This window comes from Corvus kubaryi, unplaced genomic scaffold (assembly GCF_017639235.1).
Source record: "Corvus kubaryi isolate FWS band 111438036 unplaced genomic scaffold, C.kubaryi_AGA036_p1.0 37394, whole genome shotgun sequence".
In the NCBI taxonomy this organism is placed as follows: Eukaryota; Metazoa; Chordata; class Aves; order Passeriformes; family Corvidae; genus Corvus; species Corvus kubaryi.
Window position 1 is genome coordinate 6,390,904 of NW_024581133.1, and position 25,914 is coordinate 6,416,817.

General features: G+C 43.6%; 1 protein-coding gene across 6 annotated transcripts in view; it reads right to left on the reverse strand.

Annotated features, from left to right (window-relative positions):
- The window catches only part of AKAP13 (A-kinase anchoring protein 13), a 201,302-nt gene that overhangs the window by 153,565 nt on the left and 21,823 nt on the right, over positions 1 to 25,914 (reverse strand). For all 6 annotated transcript variants that reach the window (XM_042039768.1, XM_042039771.1, XM_042039770.1 and 3 more), the window contains one exon: positions 3,747 to 3,843. The gene's annotated coding sequence lies outside the window, so the exon portion shown is untranslated. The remainder of the gene's footprint in view (positions 1 to 3,746; positions 3,844 to 25,914) is intronic.

Below are 25,914 nucleotides of genomic sequence, written 5' to 3' on the forward strand. Positions count from 1 at the left end.
CGGACTGGATTTTTCCCGGAGTACTGAATGGATTCTAAGGAAAACCCAGACTGGCATTTCCCCGGAATATGGAATGGATTCTGGAGAAAACCCGGACTGGCATTTCCCCGGAATACGGAATGGATTCTCGGGACAACCCGGACTGGATTTTTTTCGGAGTATGGAATGGATTCCAAGAAAAACCCGGACTGGATTTTTCCCGGAGTACTGAATGGATTCTAAGGAAAACCCGGACTGGATTTTTCCCAGAGTACAGAATGGATTCTAAGGAAAACCCGGACTGGATTTTCCCGAATACTGAATGGATTCTCAGGAAAACCCGGACTAATGCCGAGTAATGATGGTTTCAGTAAAAGAAACAACATCCCCAAGCCCTGGAGCTGAGCAGTTAAGACCCTGCTTCTCTCTGTGCTTCCCAAACCACAGCACTTGTACTGGATTCCCAAAAACATAGACTTGCAGTAGAAAACAACCCAAGACACCCAAAGCAACATGCACAGATATTAAAATATTAAATATTTCCTACCATTTACAAACCCACTGCATATTTTAAAAAAAGGCATGCACCAACCTTAATTCAACAAAGAGTTCTAGCCACAGGTTGGAAAAAAATGGCATCAAGACCAAGATGCAAGATATGTTTCCACTTGCATTTTGGTCTAAGTAGCTTCAGTGCCCAACATTTTAATGTGCTTTTCTTCTCTGAAGAATACATCAGAATCACTTTTCCATTTAGCCTCTGTTTTGCAAATGCTGCCACTGTGGCCCCAGGCACCACAGACTTACTCAGGAAAAGGCTCACTCACACTTTACTCCAGAAGAGGAAAATTTCATCAGAAACTTACTGACCGAGGTTACAATGCAAGATGCAACCAACAGTATGCATTCTCTTATCATCTTCACAAGCTGTTAAAGTGGGTGGGGCACTGCTCGTTATCTCCTCCCATGACTCATCCTTGATAACTCCCTCCAGGTGTTATCTCTGTGGGCAATCAAGGACCCACCACGTGACTCATAGAATTACATCAGCCCATTGTGAGATGCTCCACCCAGGGGGAGGAGCCAAGTGTTCCCACCTGGACCTAATCTGGGGTTTGGAACAGCACAAGCAGCCCTTACTGGATTCCCAGAGGACAAGAGCTACCACTGAACCTTCAGGTGAAGACCAGACCCTTCAACAGGACCGCTTCATCTGGACTGCTACCACCACCCTGACTAAGAGGGTGTCAGGTTGTATCCTGACTCGGTCACTGTTCTTGCACTATTACATTTATTTTAATTTTCCTATTAAATTATAACTCTGACTTGCAATCTCCCACTGGTTTGTTTTCAAACTAGTACACTTAGGTTTCCTACACGAGTACCTGTGCTAACCTCACTCTCTGTGGCACAGCCTGACCACATCTCACACTGCAAAATTACAAATTGTTTCTTCGTAATTGCTCCTCTTCTTTCAACTCAAAAAATTATGGGAAAAGTGTTCTTCTCTGAACATATACTTTAGGCAGTCAGAGAGAGAACATGCTCATTTTGCTGAAACATCCTTTCTGAGGCACAACAGGCTCAAAAAATGTACATCATTCACGCAGCAATTGCAACGATGGAGTCACTTGGTGTGGTATTCCCAGCGAGAAAAACAAGAGCTCTGTTCCCAGGACACTGTATTTGCACTGCATCCAGGGAATATCCCAGAGGAAGTAAAACCCCAAGCAACAGAAAGTATTACATCCCTAGCCCAGAAAAGAGAGAACATGTATTCAAGCCCCATTTTTAAATAAATTAAAGCATCAAATAGTGAAAATCCAAGTAAGCACAGTTTGTGCTCAGTTCCACTACCGCACCTTTTGCACCTGAGCCTTTCTGCAGCTCGCTCATACGCAAAACCCCACATTTTGCAGACGCCCGAAATTGTTTCTTTCCACTGCCTTTACAAAGTGGCCTTTCAGGCTGGTCCCTCAGGAATAGAATGGGTTAAGTGCTCACAGGTCCCAGCCTCCCCAGTAAATCATTTATTACCCCAGCTCGGGGACAAGGAGCTCTGCAGAAGCGAGAGCCCACGCTGTGCAGCTGTTCCCAGCCAGGCAACTCTCCACAATTATGTTATAACACAGGATTAAGCTCGGGGAGTGGAAATCCGTCCCTTCATTGCTGATGGCTTTTTTCTTTTTTTCAAGTTATGCAGCTATTTTAAATGTTACAGAGCTCATTAACATGAAGTTCATTAAGTAGTAACCACTTTATGAATGAAATGGTTGCCACTATAAGCACAATTATGGAAATACTAGACCAGCAGGCAGAAAAAGGAAAGGGTATGAGAATGCTGCTCCTGAACTCCAAATTAGCCCTTTTTTTTTCCCAGATCCTTCAGAGGAGGCACACCCAGAAATCAGATGTGAGGCAGAGGCTGGTTCCCAGGCAGGTCTTCAGGTGAGAAGCTCTTGCTGCCTGTGCTAGACCGCCCCAGAAATTTTGGTGCTGTGGCACCAAAAAGTCATTCCCCTTGGTCACCCCAGAAAGGGTCTGGCATGTTCCTCAGCAGTAAGCACTGCTTGCTGCAACTCACCATGCTCCCAAAATTAGCAGAAAGTTAAGAAACACTATGACAAATCAAGCCACATACTGCATCTGCGCAGCTGGTGTCGTGCATTCCTCCTTTAAATACGATGAACTTGGAGGCCAGCTCTCAGCAAGCCGCTTACTCATTCCTGATAAAGCAGGTTCCATTCATAATCTTGCCAAGGAAAGGACTTCATTTCTTTCTCAAGGTCTGAAAATAGGTATAATTCCCCTACTCAACTACACTGAAAAAAGGAAAACCCAAATAAATTACAATAACATACTTGTCTCTCTACAAGTAACAACAGTTTATGATTAATCCACCCAGCTGTTGCCACAGCTCAGTAACACCAAATGATTTGGACTCAGTCTTGTTAAAGTCCTGGTCTTGTAGGCAAAACCATGGAAAATATGAGGCACTGCAGAAGGTAAACAGGTTAGGGACAGTGGGAAGAGAAAAGAGGCAGCTTGCCGTGGTTTCCCTCCCTCCCTCCCTTGACAGAGCTCACACATGGCAAGCACCCATTTCCAGGCAAGACTCTGGCAGCTTCTTTGCTTCAGGCTAACAGTTTTTACACACTCGAGCCTTTTTGGAGAGAAAGGGTGTAACTCCCTGAGTCAAAACAGCTCCTGTCAGTATTGCAATAACCATGTACTCGCTTTTAGGTCAGATCCATCCTGTGATCTGGTTCACCACACCAAGAAACTGGTGTTAGCTGAAAAACAAACGCAGAAGCCTCAGCAACATGACTGCTCCGGGGCAGACAGACCGACAGCCGTTGTGGTGACCAGGAGGCACCTCAGCTCTGATCCCGGCCAGCTCCTGTGGAAATCCTGGGGCTGTAACCATATGCCTGCCCCAGGGACATGAAAGCTGTATCTTAAAATATTAGGGGAAAACAGCTGATGTTTTAAGTGTTAAGTGCTATTTTATACCATGGCATGTGGTTGATACAGGAGGCAACACCACATACCCCTTTTCTACTTCCACCACAAAGAGACTGTATTTTATGGCAAAATAACTTGTTGAATTTGTTTGTATCACTGTATTTGCTTTGCTATCAGCATCCCCTCCTCCTGTCAAGGCTAAGGCTGACAATCAGCTTGACAATGGGCAAACCCATTCTCCGAAACCCCTCACCTCAATCTTCATGTATACCTGAAAGAGCTGCCAAAACATTTAACCTTACTTTAACTGCATGAAGCAGTAGAGGTGGCTCCAAGATGTTCTTCAGGTCGTTCCCACACCAAGCAGGGAGTAGTAGGGCAGGTCACGACACTCAGCTCCTGGAAGAAGGAAGAAGAAGAAGGAGTCACGAGGTGCAAGGGTCAGCATGGCTGAGAGCAGTCCTAACACCCAAACTGGCACTGCTACACCTTCACCAAGGGGGATGGAAACCATCCTCTCCCTTGCTTCCCGCAGCAGTCCCATGTGGTTCCAGGAGCACACACAGGACGATGGCCACATTATGGACAGGGCTATTTATAGACACACATGGGCATCTGGCACCACCTAAGAATAACTGCGCTGCTGAGTTGTATTTACTGCTGTCCTGCTATTTGGTTTATCCCCAAAGCTGATCTGCTGTCCAGCACCATATTCCAAACAACTAAGCTGGCCTTAAGTCCTTTGCATCCATCAAGACAGCCCCTCTCAGAGAGACTTCATCGAACTCTTTGTGGACTCCCTCCCACCAAGGTGTTTTAACAGGAACAAAGGTAGATGATGGCAGATGGTGACTAGCAGACGAAGCCCAAATCTACCAGGATGTCTCTGCCAAACCCTTCTGCATTGCCTGCACTTTTCCACAGGCTGACTTCCTGCTCTGGGGCAAAATCTGCTCAGCAGATTCATCTATAGGGATAGTCTCCAAAGCACACCTGGAAAGAGGAGCTAAAGTGAATCAAATGTTGAAAGGTGAAAAAGCCAAGGTTGGGCTATAGTTTATTAAGTGCTGTGTGGGAGATTTTATTAGCTAAATCAAAGTTATCAAGGTATCTCAGGCCATCATTTGGTTACCACACCAGGAAAGGTTGTGGCTACACACACACCACCGAACACAAGTGCGACAACCAACTGCCTCCTCTTGTTCTAACAGAGAGAGACTCTGCCCCTGCACTCTCCCTGTTGGGAAAACATCCATAATCTGGGAATCTCACAGCCTGAGCCAACCTGCAGACCTCAAAGTGCAATTACAAGCACAGAAGTAACAATGGCAAAACTAGTTACCAGCTGGGAAAACAATTGTACTGTGTGAATTAGCTGGAGAACGTACTGCACTGGAAGGTGAGGCACTGCACAACAAATCTCGCTCCATCTACACAAGAACAGCATCACCTGAACATCTCAACGTCAATTTTACACAATGTTTTTTCTTCAGATTAACAGCTAAAAGTCTCTTTTATCCATTCTGATGAGAAATGGGCAGAGTATTTGCATGGTACTACAAGGTACTGTGTTTTACTACAAATATATATACTTAGACCAAACTGGAAAAACAGAAAAAATTTCATCCTCTTATTCCTCTTAAAGTATCAGGATTGTGTATGAATTCCTTCATTGCCATGTCACACATTTCTGAATTACACTCTTATGCCAAACTGCTGGAGCTGAAAGTGGAATTACCTGAAGTCTTAAACCCCAGTTAAGAGCACAGAAACACTCTCTGGATTCATTAACCAGTAAAAACCACCCTCGCAGTCACAAACAAGCAGACTGGAACTTTCCTCTGGCATTTTTGTAGCATTACTTTCAGGACCTCAATTTACAAGATGGTTACTGTTTGATAAAGCAATGATTAGCTATTTGCCATCCTGTGTTGATCTCCAAGGAACAGCTCTTTCCAAGGCACATACAACAACAATACAGTTTCATTCATTTATGAGACACTGGTAACTTGGCTTTAATACCTTATTTGTATATTTTGGCAGAGAAAGCAGGGTTTGCTGCTATCCCTTTGAACCAACAAGGACTGTAGGTATGGCTAACACTGCTAGGGTAGATAGAGAGTATGCTGTGAATCACTGCAGGTTTTTCCTCATATCCACTAAGGAATGAGGGTGTGCGTATGGAAAGCTCACTTGGATGCTCAGGACCTGGAAAGTATTAGCAACTGGAGAAAATAAACTGGCCTAGCAATGAAAAACTAACATGGATCATAAAATTCTTCCTCACAGTTTTTTGTCTGGTTTTATTCTGTGGGAATTTTTAGATTGCTAGATGAAGAGGCAAGTAACATTAAAAAGTCCTGGAGATATGCTCTAATTCTGTATGTAAGGAGCCTGCACAATGAGTAAGGTCATCCACATTGAAGTACTAATACCCCAAAGACCTGATTCCTGCTTGCCATGAAACTGTTACAGGACAACTCCCGCATGCCTAAGCACACCCATTTCAGAAGGATTTCCCCATGGGGATTTCTCCTCCTCCTCCTTTACTGAGAAATCATTCCCAAGTGTAGATGAACACTGACATAGCTCCTGTTTTCTGACTCTTAGAAAGATGGGTTTAAAAATCATGTTTCATGGGTGAGCTCACACTGCTTTACAAATAAAAAACTACCCAGTATTATCACAAGAAGATAATAACATACAACAGCTTTATAAAAAGCAACTTGGTTTCTACACTGCTCTGCCAATATTTCAAACAACCTCTGGATAATTTCTTCCTAAAAGGGCCCATAGTCATGATATCACATTAGAATGTAAAGAAGAGTCCTTTTGACACTTGCCTTTACACAACCTGTCTTGCTTGGGTTTAATAAAAACAGGGGGGAAACCCCATCTCTTTTGCTAGGATGGGATTGTTTGATAGCAGACTGTTCATGGTCTTGCTATCTCCACACTGAGAGAGCTAAAGCAGAAATTACCCAGGCCACTGAAGAATTACTGAAACACTCTTAATGAAGAGAGAGGAAAACAAAAATTAAGGACAGTGTTACAGCTATTTACAATTTTAAGAAGACAACCTAACTGGCCCTGTGGATTATATAAGCAATTGCTGTAAGAGATGAGTCCTTTTTCCAAAAAAGCCCAATGGCTTAGAGGTGATCTGCATCTGATACATCCTCTAGAGGCAGAGGAGTAAAACATCAAAAGGTACTCTCGTTACATTTCTAAATTAAGTGAATGGCAGTGAATAACACAGGCAAAAATGAAATTATTCTGTGTTGAAAATCTATTTGGGATGAATCAGTTGGGACTCTTAAACGTGCTTGGTAGAGCCCCAACATGTGGACCTCAGAGTTTCCAGTTATCTTGCTGATTCCTCCCCAGCAAACTCCCACCCTTCCCAAACACTCCCCAGTGCCCGGCACAGAGGAAACCACTCCTCAAATTTTTCCTTTTTTCCCTGAACCCAAACCTATTTTATTTTTCTGAGAAGCATTTCATGTTTTGTTGCTCTGCCATCTGAGCGCTTTGACACGTCCAACAAGTTCTCTCACCATCTGGTTGTAATTGCCATCTCAAAGCTTTCAACAAATTCAAAAAGCAGCATCAAGATGAGGGCACTAATGGTCTGGGAGATGGATGGCTAATTATTTGGGATTATTTGATACAGCTGGAACCTTTTCATAGACAAGACACCCAAGTACAGCCAGTCTCCAGCACCCAAACAAATCTCTGGGTTTTTTCTGAGCTTTATCTGTTGCCTGCTATAAAACCTCCTCACAACTTCATATCAAATGCTGTCAAGGGAAACGTTGCTTCTCCTCCTCATCTCCCAAATTGCTGGGTGTACAACTGCATGCTGCTGTCATCTTTTGCTCTGAATGTACAGCCTATACTCATATACCATGATACTCTCGTTACAGGACATCCTTTTCCTGCTTCCATCGCATCTCCCAGGAGAGACTGGCTCACAAGACCTTTCCAGAAGTTTGGCCCATGGTCAGAACTGTGTTTCCTAATTCCTTAGAGAAGGGAATCTGGACACACTCCTTGGACAACCAGAGGATCACACCCAGACAGCCTGGGCTTAGGAAAGGCAGGTCCTGCTTGACTAACCTGATCTCCTTCTATGACAAGGTGACCCGTTTAGCAGATGAAGGAAAGGGCACAGATGTTATCTGCCGAGACTTTAGGAAAGCCTTTGACACCTTGTTTCACAGCATTCTCCTGGGGAAACTGGCTGCTCATGGCTTGGATGGGTGTATGATTCTGCTGCTCACTGGGTTAAAAACTGTCTGGATTGCTGGGTCCAGAGCGTGGCGGTGAATGGAGAAATCCAGTCGGCAGCCAGTCCCACCTGGTGTTGCCCAGGGCTCAGTACTGGGGCCAGTCCTGTTTAACACCTTTAACTGGACGAGGGGATCAAGGGCACTCTCAGTCAGTTTGCAAATGACACCAAGTACTGATCTGCTGGAGGAAGGCTCAGCAGAGGGATCAGGAAAGGCTGGATCGATGGGCCAGGTGGGGATCAGCCTCTTCTCCAATGTAACAGCTGACAGGACAAGAGGAAACTGCTTCAAGTTGTGCCAGGGGAGGCTTAGACTGCACGTGAGGAAAAATTTCTTCACCGAAGGGTGGTCAAGCACTGGAACATCTGCCCAAGGAATTGGTGGAGTCACCATTCCTGGAGACATTTAAAAGATGTGTAGAAGTGGCACTTAGGGACATGGTTCAGTGGTGGTCTTGGCAGAGCTGGCTAATGGTGGGACTTGATGACCTTAAAGGTCTTTTCCAAGCTATACAATTCTATGATCCTATATACATGGAAGAATAAAATATTATTTGCCTAAAATCTGCATTGCTTTGGACAAGTGTAAGTGCAGCATGATCCTCTAGCCATTGCATCAAGCTACATTTGTACTATAAAGAGTGGAGGGTAGATTGCAGCTCATCACATTTTGACACACACACAACATTCCACTGAAAGTAAATGATGGGTTTTGTTTAGAAAGCAGTATCTGACTTGGCATACTGGATGAAGAAAAGCCAAGAATTTTAAAACAATAGAAAGTAAAACATATCCATATTTCACATGTCTGTACACACTGCAGAGCAAGCAATAATATTAAGATGTTAACTGCAGTCCCATCAATCCTGATTACTAAGAGGTGGGAGACAAAAATTCTTTCATATACACAAAGTTAACTTTTGAAACCCAAACTCTTTTGACAGCGTCGCCTTGAACTTGTAAACAGAAATAGTACCATGTTGGAGTAAAAGGGAAGCAAGGCAGCAACAAACCAAGAGCACTTCCCTGCTCACTCTGGCCCTGGACAGACACAATTTTTCTCTCTAGAACTTGGAGATCTGCACAGAACTGAAAGAAGTTTGGAGTTTTTTAATTCTACCAGCAATCACAACAAAGCAGCAGAACAGAGAGACCAGTGATGCTTTATGGTTCTCTCCCTTGCCTTTTGACAGCAACCTGGGGTCATAAACACTTCTTGGGCAATAACACACAGCAACCTGCTTCTCCAGGAGGTGCCATGGGGACGCTGCAAGCAGTGAAAAAGCCCTCACCTCTGAGAGCATGGTCCTGCACAAGTGCTCTTCAAAGGTATACAAGGTCTCAGCCTTCAAAACTGAAGAAAAGAAAAACTGGAAAGAATAATAATATTTTTGTTACCCATTACTTTTTACTAATAAAAGCAGGACTTGGTCCAGAAATTTGATCTTCTTTAAACTGCAGCCTGTCACCATGTTCATCCTAAACAGAAACTGCTTCTTTTCAGACAGCCTTGTTAAACCACATCAGGATTGAGATAAGGACTTCAAACTGTTTCCACAAGACCATCACAGCTGACTGTGAGAGATATTAAAACTTAACTTGTGGACAGTTTAAAAATCTGTGCAAGGGATTAGCACTTCACCAAACCACCATGGCAAGACCACCACTCTCCTTCTTACTGGGAACCTGTATCAGAGTGATTAGCTAAAAAACAAAGCAAACAGCAGCAAGTTGCAGTAACATCTGAAGTCCTCAGACACTTCTAAAACACTCTTCTTTAAAAAACTCTTTTAATTCTGCAACAGGTTCTTCTCCTTCACTTCTCCTCTACCATGACATTCAGGTGACAGTCTCAGTGAGTTGTGCCTTTTTGCTAGAATGGAGCAAAGCTCAAAAAAAACCCCTCCAGAAGACCAGGAAACAGAGAAAGCACAGTGAAGGACTACTTCAGCAGGGCCATCATCAAGAGCTACCAACACAATGCCTCAAAGGCACAGGAAAATGCCACTTAGCCACAGTTTCCCACTTAACAGAACGGGCCTATTTTCTTAGAAATACTGGGTACAGGTTGTGACAGGACATGCTAGACATTTCCTGGGGAGGCGACATGTCGCCCCAAGAACAGTATATGGACCCTGAGAGAAGGCAGTGATTTGAAACAAGATTCACGTGAAAAATTCAGGTACTTTGAAGGGTCGTCTAGTCTATCACCCTGCTCAAAGCAAGGCCATGACATCAAGGTTATGAAACAATCCACACGCTTCCATTGTTCAAAACTGTCCCAGTCAATGTGGCCTGTTTCTCAGTTCCCATATCTAAAATTGAGCTAAATAAGGTAATTGAACTCCATCACCACAGAAGGAAATCAAACTCACCATTAGTTCAAAGCATTCCTGCTCCAGCCATGAAGCCTGAACAATTCACTTGTTTAATGTGACTTTCCCCATGTACAAAATCGATTTTCTTCTTCATTTCCACAGAGTTTACAAAAACAATCAATAAAATAAATAAATAAATTTTTACTGTACCTAGAAGTCTTGTGACAAAGAAGGGAACGTGTACATGTTGAAACCAAACACCAGCATGTAACGTGCACTGACACATTAATTGATACAAGGCTTTCTCCTCCATGTTAAGGAGGTATCTTGGTATAAAAGACAAAGAGCAAATCTATATTCTTGTCTCCCACTGCAGCTCCTGCCAAGCCCAAGGTCCCTCTGTGCTGAGCACCACAGATGCAGCAAGAATCCCTCTGCCACCATATTAAACCGAGAAATGCTGGAAGAGGACACAAAGAGACAGAAAATGACACAACTTGCCCAAGGCTTTAGAGGTAGCTGCCAGTACAGTCTGTAATCTGGCTGGTATCACCTCTCCACCCACAAAGCAGCGATGGTTCCCCCTTTCTTCAAAAGCTGTCTCCATCCCCACCCGCTGCTGCCTGGCTCTGCCTAACACCCGCCACGCAACCGTGACATTAAGTCACTCCACTGCTCGAATCAACATGCCACTGGAGCTGCCCAGCACTTAATTATACGAATTAGGAGATCTGTATAATGGTCCTAAACCAGTAATGAAAGAGAAGGTTTAATGATGCAACAAAAACCTGCAACGCAGCACTCAGATTATGGGTGGGTTACACAACAGCTCGAACAATTCAGCATTTAGGCTGCAGACTTACATAGCGCACATCACATTTTCCCAGAGCCATCATCTGACTCCAAGCACATGAGATCCACTCAAACACAGCCTTCCTGCCTCCTTTTGCCCCAGAAGCTCAAGGACGAAGGTGAGGCTAAGTTTCTGAGCAGTAATCATCCACATCCAGGAGAAGAGATGCCCCAAGCAAAGTCAGCCCTTTTCCCAAACTCACACTCAAACTCAAAGAGATTTATCTGAAGCCTGTTCTAGCAACCACTTGTATCTCCCAAGTAGTGCTTGCTCCTCCCAGCATTAACACCCCATCGCACAGAGATGACATAACTCCAGTGAAACCTGTTCAGTTGACAACTGGAGTGACTTTTGCATTGTGCCATGTGAGTTAACTCCCAGCTGCAGCCTGGTTTAAGAAAATATTATGAGCACAGCTTTAACAGAGATATCACCCATGAACTGACAGCAAATAAGACAATTTAGGTATTTGATGAGCACTCAGCATGAACTGTTCATACGGAAGAGAATGCTCCTACCCCAAGACTTCTGAACAGGGTTTATTACTAAATAAGCTCAAACACTTCCAGATAGTATTGATTTCCATCCATAGCACTTATACAGCTTAAGGGAGAAATCATCTGGTTTGAAATATTCTTTTAGAATTTATTGACCTTTCATGTCAATAAACACAATACCAAATTGCAGCTTAGCAGGCTTATTTCACCTTTATTTTTTGTAAAGTGCTCAGATGAAAAGCACTATACCAGCATCAGGGCTGAGAAGTATTATTTAGATTTCAAAAAGCAGGTAAGTGCCATGGTCAATCCACATGTTCAATATCAAAGGGCTCAAAAGAAAACTGATAGGACCAAAACTGCAATGGGGAAGGAAGAGTGATAGTATCAGCTGGGAAGCTGCTTATCAATATTTGCACATGCTTGTTCAAACAAAAGCCTCAAGAAGAGATGCTGTGCCTTGTCTAGAAACCTTTTAAAATGTTGCTAGTATGTCACTGCTCTTAGTGGAAGAATGTCATATTCATATTCCTCTGTCACCTGTAAAATACACTATTAATTCTATTAAAATCCACAATGGAAACTTCACCTTCATGTATTACCATTCCTGCACTTTTTTGCCAAGGCAGAAGGTAGCACAGGGTGCTTTTACAAGCCACTTACAGCTGCAACAGATCTGCATTTACTACATCAAAGCAGATGGCTGGAAACAGCCAGCATGCAACCACGGAGCATCTTTTACCCTGCAAACCCTTCAGCAGGTTGCCAGATTTGTTTTCATATAGATCAACTTCTCTTTTCCCTCCCTCTAAACAAAAAGACTGCTTTCATTCAGCTGCCCTTTTTTCCCCCTTCACAAATGCAGACACGGGCAGTAAATTCCTTTTTAAAGAGGCAGACCATAGCAAGGCAGTGTGTTACAAGCAGAAGAGCAAGGGACATTATCAAATAGCACATGGCACAGATTTTTCCCAGTATCCAAAGAGTCCAGGGCATGTAACTCCAAGTGCATGCCAGGGGAGGAAGCAAGCTTTTGCCACCAGCAAAAAGATTCCTGAAATAAGACAGCAAATGCTCTCAAAGCCTGACATCAAATACAACCTGAGATTAACTGACCCTGCTACTGGCTCTGCATTCACACAGCAAAATGAAATCCTGAAGGTGCCTGCATCCTCACATGTGTTTCACACATGGGCTGGAGGTGGCCAGAGTCAGACCTACTCATTATTTTCTCTGCAAAGCATACTCCTCCCCGTTAATCAAGAGTTGCAGCCAGTCACCCAACTAGCACTGTGATGACTTCACTGCCAGCTGCTAGGCATCCTGAGAAAAACAAAAACAAATTACACGAGGGCTATGGTCACTTACCAAATCCTACTACAGATATACCAGGCTATTGGGCAACTTTGCTGACGTACCTGCCAGTACATCAGGGACTTACTGCATCTCTTCCCCAACCATCTCCTGAAGCAAAGGATCTTTAGTTACAGCAATGACAGCAGTTTTCACCCAACAGAACACCCTCCCCCTCCTCACCTACCCCAAGCAGGTACAGCAGAGGAGCTTTTTGCTCAGTGAAGGAAAAATAAGACGTTAAAGCCGACTCACTGCTGGGCCACACCCTTCCCCCAGTGCACCTGTAAACGACCGCTTGTGCAACAGCACTCGAGCGTCAACAGGACTGTGGGCACTACCCAGACACGCACACAGCAATCAAGCAAAGGCACTACCTGCATTTCCACGTGCACGCAGGGTTATCAAGTGCCTATCTACACCTATGCAAGTGGTGATTCACCTCTTGCAAACCCAGCCTCAAACTGTTGCTATCTCCTCTTTCCTGTATTCCTGCAGTTGTGGCTAATCTTCCAGTCACACATCGCCTGCCTTCTTCAGGACTCGATCATCATCCAGCCGAGCACCAAATAGGTTAGCTGGTAACAAAACAAAAATAAAACTTCATGAAAAGTAATTCAAACCCCCGACAGGTTTTCCTGACGTGGGAGGGTGTCTTCAATTGCAGCCACAGTCTTTTCCATACAGCGTGCATAGCCTCATCAATGTATTTTAGTATCAGGAAAAGTTTTTGCTCCCTGCTTTGATGAGCTGATCACAGCCTGCTTGTGGTAACACATTTTGCTTGCCATCTGACCCAGAAGAAGACTCTCAGAAAGCATCACCTCTGTGCACAAAGTGCATCTTGCAGAGGGCACCAGCGGATATTTTCCCAGCCACGCACAGATGCTCGCTAGTTTGTCCCAACACAAAAGCTTTAATAATCCACCTGCCATTCCAAGAGCATGAATAAATCTCCTACCTGACAACAGAGAGGAATAACCCTAGCAGTAAAAGCAGTGCTCTGTAAACCATCACTTCATGAAACAGATACCTGTGCCCAGACTGACCGGTCCTCGATCAGTGTCTAAACCACGGATCCAGTTGTCTGGTCTTGGCGCACCAGTTTGCTCAACATTTCTGTTATTTTCTTCTGCAGGAGAACATTTTAAGACAGAGATTATACCACAGTATTTAATATTGTTCTTTACCTTGTGTCAAATGCTTTTACTCTCTGTGCTTTTCATTTGTTGATGCTTGAGCTACCTTTTTCAAGATAACGACTTTACTTTTGGGGTTTTTTTCCCCCCTCCAGGTGCCCTGCCCTTAACAGCAGCAGACTTAAATCCACACATTATTCCACACGACACATGCTCCTAAACAATGTTTTTCTGATCTGTATTTACAAAATGTTCCAACATACACTTCATTAATGACAACTAAGGGCACATGCACTTTTTCCACAGCATGTTTAGGATTAGAAGGAGTTAAGCCACGGAAAACAGTGACACATTGATGCCAATTTAACTTTTGTGTGTTCTATGCACAAATAATAAGAAATAATATGCTTTAGATAAATGAATAAGTTCTGGCACTTCTACAAGTAACAGAAAACAAAGACAGCAGAATTTAATGTCTGCCCAGAAATCTAAACAAAGAACGGGTTTAGACGAAGAAAAAGATGAAGAAAACAAAAATACAAGGGGTGCAAGCGTACGGCACAGGCATTTAGCACTAGAGGTTGGTAGAGATCACAGACAACCCATCAGATCCCAAAAAGTGGTCAGTGCCACAGGTGAAAAAATGCTCCTTCACTAAGAGCCACAGCCTCAGAGAAAATCTCAAACAGCCTTTTGAAAAGCAAACAGATCTTGCAGCTCTTGGATCATCCAGGGAAATCTGACACTGACCAGTGCTGGGAAGACACAGCTAAACTTTAGAGGTGCTCTTCTGCAGGTCGTTGCCAAGCCTCCTCCAGTGAGGGACTTCATCTCTAGTAAGGTTTCAACAACTGCTTTATGCCAGCCCCAAACAGTTGCCACCAAGAGGTTTTGTTCAGCTCTGAGTTGCCACCAGCCACACATCTGCTGCTTGCTGGACCAAGGGTCAGCCAGGTCGACACCCATGTTTCTTCTGACACATCAGTTTTGTGCTGGAGTGGGTTCCCTGATGTGGGAGAAGAGGCCTGAGTGTTGGGACATCCCAAGGAAATCCCTGTGTGCTTGGAGGAGAGCCAGCTGAGGGACCCGGGGCTTTCCCCAGGGACTTACTTCCCCAGGGACCTACGGGAAGGGCTCTTTATTGGCTTCTAAATTCCTCAGGGTGAGGCTCTTTCTGACATCTAAATTCTTGGCAGTGACGAAAGAGGAAGAGATCACCTGAACTTCAGGTGGAGGAAGGACAGTAAGCAGAAGCCGATTAATTCCTAAGCAACAGAGATCTTCCCATGCAAACCTCCAGAGGCCATGGGCTAGGGAGCATGCATGTGATTAAGGAGGAATGGCAAAGGTGGGGCCAGTCACAGAAAAAGAGAAAAAACGAAGTTTTTCCAGTGTTTCTAGAGGAGATAAACATCTACCTACTGAATTTTATTTATTTGAGGGTGAGAGGTTGTTTCTTTTCTGAGATGACATTAGGGTCAAAAGCAAGAGTTAGGATGATTGAAGCCCTGCTTCTGTTGAAGGCTGAAGAATTTCACCTTCGCATTCCTCTCAAGCCCATGACTTCAGGATTAGGCCCATTTCTAAATGCTTACAGGAGAAATTCAAAGTTGAAAACCAAGCCAAATAACCCCAAGGGATTTGTCTTCAGTAACTTTTCCACAGCTTGAACTACAGCTGTTTTCCTTTACAAATTCCACCTCTCAACTGCCAGAGCACTAGGAGAGGAAAGCAGCAAAGTGCTATGGTTGGAAACAAAAGCTCAGCGTGGAGATGAAGCAAAAGATCAAATCCAGTTCTGCTGCAAGCAAGACTGACCACTGACACACTGATTTAGTTCCTTCTGTGCAAGAACTCTTGAGGCTGGCCTTCCTTTTTCCATCATCAAGGGTACAGAACAAAACTATGAGCCAACCAGGACAAAAAGGTTTTTTTGCATGCCTGGAACTAGCAAGTAATTTCTCAGACCTATTTTAAAATAAAACATAAGTCTCCAATGGAAGTAAAAACCAAGTTCTTTATTCAAATCCTGCATGCCCCACCTGACCACGGTTTTCAAGCATCTCTTGCCAGCCTCAACCATTCCTTAGGCAACTGAGGAAATGAAATACAAAACATTAAACAATGTGGATGGTCAGACTTAAGCCAACAAAGACAAGGAAATTGCAAGTTAAGCTTCTTGCTCTCCCCTTGATTCACCTTGTTTTGTTCAGCTACTGCTCTGTTCCCAGACCATTCCTCTCTCCCAATGCCAAGAGCAACAGGACAAAGAAAACAGCATGGTCTAATCATAGGTGGCATTCCCTCCTATCCATGTCTTGTTTGTCACCCAAAAATCCCAATACAAGCACATCTGGTTTCTTACTTCAGGAGCCTTGCTGGAATTAAGTGCTACAGCTCTGCTTGGCTGGAGGTCCAGATGTGTCCCTTCCTCGTGGTGATGGGGACATTCTCTGGCCAACATCTCCAACACAAGAGGTTGCAGCAGCAGGACAAACCTGACATTCCACTATCTTGTACAAAGAACAATAAAACATGAATGATATTTCTATTCCCAAGAAGAAAGATCACAAACTGCAGAGGGGAAAAAGAAGCAGGGCTGAAACTCTGGCAAGCCAATGTCTTTTCAAAGTAGAACAAAAAGCAATCTTTAAAATAAAGGCCTCCAAGATGGTAATTTTTCTTCACCAATAGCATGTACTGTTTACAGTCACAGAGTGAGTTTGCAGCACTTCAGTAATGGATTAAAGAAGTTTCATAAGCTTGTAAAGAAAAATACTTCAAAATGTGTGCATTAAGAAAGCATATATGTTACATAAAAGGCAAAACATGGGCTAAATATCAAGTGCTGTTACAAATTTGGGGAAGACTAAAACCATCTTTTATTTTCCATACTCTATGGGAAGGATCCAACATAGGACACAACTGCTTAATTGGGAAAAAATGCACGTGGCTCAAAGCCTACAGGCTGTCTTCTGATCAGATGCAAATGATGAGTATCTCAGGGCTTCTACAGAAGGTTTTGAAGAAAGGCCACACTACCAACCCATCACTGTATTTTAAAGGGATTCACAATATTACTCCATTTCTTCTTCACATTGTCTTTCAACAGGACAAATCTTTCTCATGGCATAGTGTAAAACTAAAACCTTAGAAAGACAAAAGACAAGAGCACCAATCTGGGGACTGAAGATGTGCAAAATATGCTGGTGAACTCATTGGGAAGCATAACACAGGGAATAAAGTCCACTTCAAGGATCCATCAGGTCTCTGTTTTGCTTTTCTTTTCTCAGTTGAATATATCTGCCAAAAGGATTGCTCAACACTTTCCAGCTGTAATTCTCCCCTACTACTGGATCTGACTTTTCCAGGAGTATCTCACAGTTCAGTCACTGGTAACAGGTCTTCCATCACAAAACCTTAGAGACGTCCTTCATTAGCAGTGCTATTTCCACAAGCATCCAGGGTGTTAACAAGCCCCACATGCATAGGGATGAGGAGATGGAGGAAGTTCATAAAAAGGTTTGCTCACTATGAAAATCATCTTCAACTTCCCACAAGTATGGTTCCACAAACACTTGCAGTAAGGCAGGTTGTATTATTCTCTTCTCCCTTGCCCAATAGTTGCTATTAGTGGATCTGGCAAGGCACCATGTGACAGAAAAATGCAGCTGCATTTTTGGCTCAGAAGCCTCTACAAGAGCCTGTGAGCCATGAAACAAAAGGCCCACAAAAAAGCAAAAGAGAAGAATGCAGATTCAGTTTTCTTTTTATTGTAAGCATGTGTCTCTACTGCATAGTCCTGATGCACATAAATGACAAAAAATGTAAGTCATTTTGAAGTCCCTTTAGTCAGGTAACTTGGGCTCCATCTGCCTGAGGCCACTTGACATAAAAACAGAACGGAAAGACTGCCACTGACCACAGAGAGTCTGAGCCACCCAACACAGCACGTGCCCTCATGTGCCTCTGAGCTATGCTTTTCTACAAGTCTAGGGTAATGTGGGGGGTTTTGCTGTTTTGGTGGTATTGATTCTTTTTGTAGAATTTCTCCCAAGAAGCCCAGGATCCCCTCATTCCCAAAGCATAAGGCTGAGCTCTTTTGCACCACCGCCTTGTAGTAAAACATCCCTCATCTGCCTGTTGCACTGCAAGTAAAGTTTAAAATGCAACACTTTGTCTAACATGTGTCGAATTTCTCTGATTAACAAAATGACAAGTTACTGTCTTCATTACTCTCACCTCTCATGACTGATCAAATGTTTCAACTTTTTTCTTTTTTTCAAATGAAAGCAATCCAAAGGCACCCCCTTCCCAGACTGCTTGGAGTGGATATGATAAACACGAGGCACAAGGGAGCGTGAGAGCTATGTGGACTGTGGACTGCAGAAGAATGTCTCAGGACTTCTCTTTATCACCAGCCCATGGATTCTGTCAGCGAGAAGCTGTTCCCACACTACTTCATGTCTTCTGCCTTCAGGCAGCAGCCCAGCTCTGAGCCAGCTCAACAAAACCAGGCTTAAGGAGAGCAATGGAAGGGGAAAACAAGGCATCAAGAATAACCCTTCAGTCAGGATCAACAGCGCAAGTCCACTGACGTTTCCATCCTCTGAAGAGGTTTTGTATTGGGTGGATGGAACATGACAGAAATGAACACTAAAGGTGCACAGAGGCAAAATTGCACAATGCTGTTCATGCACCTACCAAAAATGCTGGTTCTCCTCAGTCCAGCTGCTGCATTAATATATAACCACCTTAGAAAAATGATCCTTTATGTCCTATACTCCTCCAAATAGGAAGTTGAAAAGCCAGCAGCTTGCGTTTCTTCCCATTTCAACTGGGTCCCATCAGCACCCCAGTTCTTGCACCCAGCATCACTCCTGTTAAAAACCAGCTTTGATCATTGCTGTTGGCCCCACAAACTTACTCCACATCAGCACCCATGATGATTAACCACCAAAACAAGCACATATCTTGTCTCCCAGGTACACTGTGTTCCTAGGGAAACATTGTTGTTGCAAGACAATGCAAGGCAGAGGCAAGAACTGGAATGAAAGTTCCCTAAGGCAGACAGAAAATCCTTAAGTGATTTTTGATAGAGAATTTTCCAGCCCTTTCTGAACTGGAGCGACAGAAGGAAAAAACCACTAAATATCACCCTGCACCTTCAGAGAGCAAGGAGTGGAACATAAGCAGCAAGAGGAAAGTTCTTCAAACAAATGTCACCAGATGCATCACAGCTTAAATGGAAACGATGAGCATCCAGGTTGTTCGTGTTCAGATAACAGTCACATGCAGTAGGATTGAGCAAGGTGTTCAACACATGCAAAGAATTCAAAGAGTTTGCTCAAACACAGCAAAGAAATACGGGTATAACCCAACACAGAGACAACCACAAGAGCTTAAGGAATGTACCTCAAAAAAGCGTAGGCGTCATTAAGTTTGTTTTGTAACTTTTGCTCAGTTTGAGGACCCAACTCTGTCCAGTCTCCAGTGAGGGCCACTCACTTTCGCGTCACATGGAGAGGGCTCCCCTCTCCAATTTATCACTCTCCTAAAAGTGCTGCTAGCTAGAGAAAGATGTGAAGGCTGATGTTGGATCTTTGGGTCTGATAGGTCTGATACAAGGTCTCTTTTGGGAGCAGAAACTCCCAATTTCCCCATGAAAAGGCAACTCCCAGAAAATTCACTCCTACTCCACCACCCTCCTGTATCGCATTACAGGGCTTTGCTGCTCCTGTGCATTCCAAGTCATGGACAAAGTCAGGAACCTCCACCAATGCTCAACCAGCCGTGCTCAGGTTGGTTAGATATTATAACACCACAGTACCTAAAACTGCCCTTTCAGGCACTCTGTGCCAGGCAGCCTACAAACACCACACAGAAACACTGCTGCATGTGGAAAGACATTATAATCTTTGCCAATGTTCTTTATTACTGTTCAGGAAATGATGGGCTCATTTTTCAGAGTGGTAAATTCCAATAAATTCTTCTTCAACTGGATGGAAATCTGAAAGTTTAACAGACATAATAAATCGTGTATTATCTGTATTACCAAGCCAGCCTTACACAAACAAATACATCTAAATTAGACTGTAATCTGCAAATCTTCCTCCATGTGAATAGCAGCTCTGATTTTAGTGGAGCTACTCCCATCAAGGAAAGAGGGGTCTTCTCTTTTTACACTATGTAAACCATGGGAAGGAAATTCCTCCCACACAAAGCTCTCACATAATATAATCCCTGCTGCATCTTGCTCCTGGCTCATAGGTTGAATATTCATCTCCACACAGCTTCAAAAGGTGTACACTCTTCAGCATCTATCAGGCACTTTTTTCTTTTGTAAAATGAGGAAAGTACTGTGAATTGAAAGAAGTTTGGGTGGGTTTTTTTGCATTCCCTTGTAAGAACAAGATTTATGTCCCTTGCAATTAAAAAAAAATTATAGTCCAAAAGCATCTCTAAAACCTTTAAGGGACTAAATATAGAGACCAACTTGGAAGATGACTCCTTACAACCATCTCCAACACTAATAGTTCTTTCCAGCCTAGGGCTCTAGGTAATGATTGTGCATCAAGGTCATGTTCTTGCCTGGACAAGTTTATTTGCTGTATGTTTTTAGTAACATACAGACCATACATCTTAGAAAGTCACAGCAGCACAGAAGCATAAAGGCTGACAGCAGTCAGGAAAGAACGCCAACTTTTCCAGTATTATCCAAAGAAGTCTGCAAACATCATCCTGCATCACTATTAGTGCCTAAAAATCCTACACCCTCATATATATGTTTGCAAGAGGACTTCTCACGTGGCATCATTTATCACACAAGAAAAGGGGACAATGCACAAGGGTCATATTTGGACATATCTTCCTTATCTACTCTACAGGACCTGATTTTTAAAGTTGCTCAAATAGCTCCGACACTGTACATTAAAAGAGAAAAATCACCAAATGACACCAGTAACCTCCCAACACACTCTCCAACCTTGAGATGACAAGCATCTTGTTGATCTTTTTCCCCAGGGCTTGGGAAAAAGCTGGGAGAGACAGCAAGCAGTGGCAAATGCAGAGCACACACCCTCGTCATTTCACTGGAGAGGGGACAGGTTACATCATAAATCAACTTTGTCTTAGGAGGCCACATTGATAAATGTCACTCCAGAGCCTCCAAGTGAGTGACACTTCAACTATTCCATGGTGCAATAAGGACATAAGTTTAGAAAAAAACTATAGTTGCAATCAATTCACAGGAACACCAACAAGCGAGCTCTATGGTTCTTATGTTCATCCCTTTTTCTTTCATCTTTATACAGTTAATTTAAAATATCAATCTGTGCACAAGCTTTTCAACCTATGCAATACAGAGACCAATGGTCAGGCTTCTTAAATGCTCTGATTAACTACCAGCAACTTATGCCTTCAAGTATCTGATGTTTAATTAAAAAACAAGGATTAAGCCAAATTGGTTTGTTAGTCAGATCAAGGTCAGCTGATGTAAAGAGACTACAATCTTAACAGATTTTCGTTATTGCATTGCAAGGCTTGAGTACTTTGTTTCATTATGCAAATGTGCAGAGGTCATGACAGAGCCAGCACTCAAAAATCATTCCAAGTCACTAAATGTATCCCAGGTTCTCGTAATTCCTCACGCAAATAAAGAGCGGCAAATGTTTACCCCTCTGTTTTCCCCAGTGTTACTGGTTTACGTTCCTGTAGCTGAGGCAACCACACCACGCCAAGCAGCTTTCAGCCTTTCAGAAAGATTAACTTCTTAAACAGGCACAAACAGCCAAGGTTCAGCTCCAGCCAGCCAAGGTGAATGGCAGACACTCAACTCATGGACCAGAGCACAGCACACGAGACCATGTGATGACCTCCTCGTTGAAATCATCCCCCCATCTAAAACTCCACTCACAGCAGGGTCAGCTCTGAAGTTTTTAGATTACCCCAGGTTTGAGTCGTTTGCAGAACGTCATTCCTTGCTAAACAAAATTATGGAAAAAATGATGTAAGGAAGAAAAAAGATTGTAATGACTGCCTGGAAAGAAGATGGAAAGGAGCACAGCAACAAATGCAAAAGGCATCCAGAACAAAATTTCATCAGTGACAACACTCATGACACCTCACAGCAATGCCAGGACTGAGGAATACTTTAAATTTGCAAAAAATGCCAACTTTCCAGGCCCTGCTGCACAGTGAACACCACAAAGACAATGGCAACTGAAGTCTAGATCTTCCAAGAGACTGCAACTCCAGGACTCCCAGGAATGTTGGACACAGCTACGCATAAATAAAAGCAACACATGTATCAGTTGAACAAGTGCTAACCAAGTCTAACTAAAACTGTACAACCAACTTCCTCATTCCCTTTCTTCCTCTCCCATCCCTGGGAAAAGACATGAAATACAAGTTATTGCTGCAGTAGGCAAACATTAATAGTGACTGAAACCACTTAACCATCTATTCTTCCTTCCCTTCATTTTTATTTTAAGAAAACCCACAGAACCCCCCGCCCTCAAGAAGGGTTCCAGCATAACACAATTTTTCATCCTTTGCTAGATTGAGTATAGACCTAATTTAGGATTAAGTGCAACTCAACACACAAGCCATATTATTCAAGCCTTATTTCAAGACATAAATATCCAAGATTAAGAGATGCTGAGAGAATTGGCTGACAGGACAAGACAAAGGAAAACTAAATTCTTCCATATCATCCATGCAGCGAGCTCATGGCACAAGGGCAAGGAACTGAACCTGAGTATGTGGCAATTGATGGGGACTACTCACGCTTATTTTTCAGGGATCTGCCTAACACTTCAGATTTCACAAGAAAAACACTGTGTTCCACAACTCAGCTCTACTCCTTTTCACTTAGCTCAAAGTGTGACCGACGGTAGGAGCCTGATCAAATTCCTTGCTTTATCCACGCCTGAATTAAAGCCTTGGCTCAGCAGACCAAGTTACATGAGCTTTCCCTTTTTCAGAGGATGCCGGCCATTAGTGCTGGTGCCAGCTCTGCAGGTAACACCAGCAAGTCCCAGGGAGCTTCAGTTTGGTTACAAAGAGATTTCATCTCTTGCTGAAGCAGTTGGTATTTCTGCATCTCTTGTTAGACACTCCAGTGCTGTTTCCATCTGCCGATAACATACCTGAAAAATACTCTTGAAAAATCCAGCCTACTCTGATCTGGGAAGTAGGAATTTCTTCAAATAACTAATCAAATCATGCTCACATGGGTGGGTTTCAGCTCTCTAGCACTGATGAGTATCAAAGAAAAGTTTCAAAATGTTTATGGGTCAGTTAGAGGCAACACAAGTGCCTCACAAAGGCAGCAGTTGCCATTAAAGGATGATTCTGCCCCTGGCCACAAGAGCCACATCAACTCCAAATGAACCTTCCCCCAAACTCTCCTGGAAAAGCACCTTCTCACTCTGTCCCTGCCACAGGGAGCACATGCACACACATCCATCTGCAACCTCAGTCCAAGTCCAGCTGCTGCCTCTTCTTCAGCTCCAGGGATCTCCACGACGCCCATGGAGAGAACAGCAGCTAAGGTTCACCCAGCTCATCTCTGGGGAAGCAAATCAAAGTCCAAATGGTTTCCCTAAAGGGCACCTGCCAGACCTCTGTGCAAGAGAGACAAGGAAGGAAAGGGAGGAAGAAAGCTTTTGTTTGCTGCCAGGAACCAGAGCACAACCTCATGGATGTGGGGAAGAGCATTCCTGGAACAGGCCATGAGGTGATGATAACCTTCAAAGGTGCTTCTATGGAAGAGATCACAGAATGGTTTGGGTCGGAAGGGACCTTTAAAGACCACCTACTCCAACCTCCCAGTCATGGGCAGGGACATGTATCACTAAATCTGGTTGCTCCAAGCCCCCTCCACCCTAATTTTGAACACTTGTGGAGCAGAACTGCTTGCATCTCAAGGGACAGACTCACAAATCTGTGACAGGAAGGCGGACAAGGAAAGGACTGATGGCTTGGGTCAAATGGGATGAGTGAGCAAAAAGGAGAGGACTGGGTCAGGAGGAGCCTGTGCGACTCAGCCAAGCACTCGCGCAGCAGGAGCTGGAAATCTCCACGTTTAAGAGCATGCACACGCAAATGCAATATTTTACAATCCTACAGCACTTTTAAAGTGCTCCAAGTCCTTCATAATTGTTAATTAAGCAATAGTAGTCACAAATTAGAAGCATAAGACTGAGATACAGCTATGTCAGTTTTTAACAGTATGATAGCTATCATGGTTTAACCCCAGGCAGCAACTCAGACCCACACAGACACTCACTCCCCTCCAGTGCAATGGGGGAGAGAACTGGAAGGGCAGAAGTGAGAAAACCCATGGATTGAGTTTAAAAACAAAACAGGTTAATAGGTAAAGCACAAGCTGCACAGTCAAGCAAAGCAATACAAGCAATTCATTCCCCACTTTCCAAGGGCAGGCAGGTGTTCAGCCATCCCCAGGAGCCCAGGGCTCCATCACATATAATGATGATGCGGGAAGACAAATACCATCTCTCTGAACATCCCCCCTCTGCCTGCTTCCCCCAGCTCTACATGCTGACCATGCCTCCCTATGCTCTGGAATATCCCTTGGACCATCTGAGGTCAGCTGTCCTGGCTGTGTCCCCTCCCAACTCCTTGTACCCCAATCCTGCTCACAGGTGGAGTGGGTGTGAGAAGCAGAAAAAGCCTTGGCTGTGTGTAAACTCTGCTCAGCAGTACCGAAAACATCCCTGAGTTATCAACAGTTTCCAGAGCAAATCAAAAACACAGCCCCATATTAGCTACTACACAAAGAATTAACTCTACTCCAGCCAAAACCCACAGAAAACTTTGGGAATAAAAGCTACTTTTAAGAAGTCACATACCCCTACTCCTCCTGCCTCGCAGACCCCGGGCTGTGTCCCACATCCAGGCACTGCAGCATTCTCTAAAAGAGGCTGGTGTTGAGGATTTGAATCCAGACTCCTGTTTCAGAGCGTGCCCCGATGCCTCGCACACCGCCAGCGATCCGATCCCACTCCAGCCGGCTCCCTAAGCCATTCCTTGATCGCCAGCCAAGCCCCACGCAGAGGTAATCTTACCAAAGTAACACCGGTATGTGCCTGTAAATTGTGATTTTGTGCTTCACTTGTGTTATCTGCCTCCTCTTGTACTTTGGCTGCACAAACTATCTTCAGCAATTTCATCTTAAAGCTCATGTTTTACAGTGCTGATTTCCCTTAAAAGTATATTTTTTTTAAATTTGCTTTTATTAGTTCAACTACATTTGCCAAGTTTTAACAGACGACTTCTTTCTCAGCTAATTTCAAATTCACCTTTACATACAGCTTAAAAGGGGGCAAAAAGTCATCGTAAGTAAGTGGGATGTGATGCTTAACATCAAGGTTTATGCAAATACACTTTACGGTATCAGTTGGGGGTCAAGAATCATGAATTTACTCTGCAACACAGGAGAATTAAGAAAGAAAAAGGATGAAACCTAGCCAAAACTTGGAAATATGTATAGTCCTGATTAATACAAGGCTACTAGGAAAAAGCAGATGTGAAATCACACCTTGTTTTATTCAAGGGAAAAGCCAAAGTGTACAAGAGCCAAAAAGAACTTATTCTAGGCAGTGGCGGACTCAAATACAGCAATATTACTCCTTCAACATTAATAAAACATGTTGTATACAGAGCTTTTTCTTTTCAGTCCTTGAAACTCTGCCAAGTCATAAGCTTTTTATGGGAACATTGAAATGAATGTTGATCAGAGCCATACCCATAAGAGTTTTAAATTTTACCACCACTTAGAGGCAAGGGCTTCCCCCCAGTCCCTCACATATCTGAAATCTGTACATTTTTGAAAAGCCTGACGAACTAAAAAAACGCATACACCCTCCGTCTATGAAGATACTGAATTCCCTCTTGAATTACCAGCTGAACTCAGGCCTTGGAAGGACTATGAACTCCTCCACGCTCTAAAATGAAGTTCCTCAAAGGCAAAATTTTACATTTTGTATACAAAAAA